The sequence below is a fragment of the Epinephelus moara genome, chromosome 5, assembly GCF_006386435.1.
Source record: "Epinephelus moara isolate mb chromosome 5, YSFRI_EMoa_1.0, whole genome shotgun sequence".
NCBI lineage: Eukaryota > Metazoa > Chordata > Actinopteri > Perciformes > Serranidae > Epinephelus > Epinephelus moara.
The window spans coordinates 4,330,284-4,332,612 of record NC_065510.1 but is presented as its reverse complement, the minus strand read 5'-3'; the positions used below and the strand labels follow the sequence as shown (position 1 = coordinate 4,332,612).

At 40.5% G+C, this 2,329-nt stretch overlaps 1 pseudogene; it reads right to left on the bottom strand.

The window, feature by feature from the left end:
* Positions 1-547: 547 nt before the first annotated feature.
* Positions 548-2,329, bottom strand: part of LOC126390556 (NLR family CARD domain-containing protein 3-like) — a 10,371-nt pseudogene continuing 8,589 nt past the window's right edge.

The following is a 2,329-nucleotide window of genomic DNA, read 5'->3' as shown; positions in this document are numbered from 1 at the left end:
AAATATAAGACTATTAGTACAGACTTTTATTTTAAGTTACATAGTACAGCAGGTGATCAGCTCAATCAAAAACAAAAAATAATGCATAATAATGTAATAACATGTAACAGCAGCGGCACCCAGTGCTCAATATATTCTCTGTAGTGGAAATATGAAATTATGACATCTGAACAACAGTTTGTTCTCTATGTAACAATGTTACCACTAAATTGTTACATGTCGTGCCTTTGCACTCGCCCATTTGTCAAGAATGGCATCAAATGAAATAGACCGTGCCACACTGTTTTCAATAGAGATCACTGCTAACTGGGTCAAGCGATCATTGCTCATACACGAACGAAGGTATGTTTTGATAAGCCATCACCGACCTCATGTCTGTCTCCACCCCTTGCCTGTGTTCTTCTCTGCTAAGTTATATGGTCAAACAAGCATTATTTAATAGCTTTGAATAAATTACACATCTTGCTAATGCAATTTTTCAATATAAATAATATTTAGAAATTAATCACTTGGTATCAAGTGGCTGTTCCTACACTTCCACCTAATATTAGACCAACCTGTCGCCTTCCCCTGTCTGTCCTGATTCTTTTTCTGTCTTCTTCTCTTCTTTCTCTCCATCCTCACACCTGAACAACGTGAACTTTGTGTTAAGGAGGTTTCAAAAATACAGCAGTCAAACCACATATAAAAAACATGATTTTTTTATTTTAAATGATATCCTTATTGGATATCAGTTACTGATTGGATGCTGCATCTGATCAGACTTATCAGATACATCACAACAGCACTGTAGTGTTATATCCGAGTGAAGACATTTAAACTCAAGTGTATCACTCCCAAGTTCTATAATTTATCTGTTTTATGATTCACCATCTAGTTAAAAACCCTCAGAGGTCTAAGCCCTTTTTTCTCCCTTTAGGTCCGCCTGCCATCTAAATGCACAAATAAGAATCTACACATTATTTACTTGATCTACACTCTTCTATTCTTACTTCAGGTGCCTCAGTAGTTCAGTGAATAGAGTAAATCCACAGATCACGATAAAAAACGTTCAGTATTATGACGGATTTAAAGGCCAAGACTCCAAAAAGTCACTGAACTTCAAGGCTGGATTACAAAGCATCTGAAAGGGCTACGATCATGTCGGACCCCTCTTTGAAACGGCGCAGTCGTCAACTTTCCGGATCTTTTTGCCGTAAGTCTCTATCACACACCACTGCCGAGTTATAATCCAATTAGTAAATAGAGTGTTTGGACGACATCCGAGACTTCCGATTACTATCTGAACAACAAAATAACCACAAACAAGCTCCTTTATTTTTCTTGCCATGATCTGTTATATTGTAAATACTGATCAGTACACAGTTGCAAGACAACTGTAACCTGTCCTTTTACTAGTAGTAGCTTTAGCTAACCTGATTATTTACAAGCCTCCTCTTACACTGACATAACTTACCTACTGTCTTTCAACCACTTTGAAATGCCTTTTTTCATCCCAACGAACTCTTTCTCCTTCTCCCTCTTCCGAGGGGAGGTGAAGGAGCGGAGGGGCGCCTAATCAGTGACATGCCTCTGTTATTGATCATATCATTTACACATGCACAAACAGCTGTTAAATACAGAAAATGCCGACTGGAAATAATTTTCCCCTCATTGCTTTGGCGCCCCCTCTAGCGCGGCGCCCCTATGCGCCGCATATAGTGCATACCCACTTTTTGCGCCACTGGTTTGGCTCAACATTTACTCGAGGAGCAAGCAGCGGCCTCCTGGCTGAACGTCCAGTGTTTTTTGACCCCTCCACCTCCCTGTAGGGACTCTACAGCTCCTTACGTTATGTTGTCACCAGCAGCGTTTCAAACTGATGTCGTTATGAACTCACACTGTCAGGCAGCATATCGTACCACCCTGAGAGGTGCCTTTAAAGCGGCGGTGTTTGACGAGGTGGGAATGAGAACAAGCTGCAGGAAAACATTTGAGGTGTCAAATCCAACCAGATCTGAGATCACCAGAGTTTAAGGAAATGCATTTAGGGTCAACTTGTGTTAAAAAGCTATGTGTTGGACTTTTTGTTTTGCTCATACATTTATTTTAGTTTGGACTCTGCTTCCAATGTGACACTACAGGGTTAATAATACTAATAATTGGTTCCAAAATTGAACATGTGTGAGCATCAGACCCGGTGGACTTGCAGACCTTGCGTGTTCTTTGGCGGGGGTGATCACATGACACGTTGAAATGTGTTTTAATTCATGCACACTTATCCACTGTCTCTGTGTAAACAGGTCTGACCACACGAAACACAAAGTAAACCCTCTACAGTCAGGGGTTC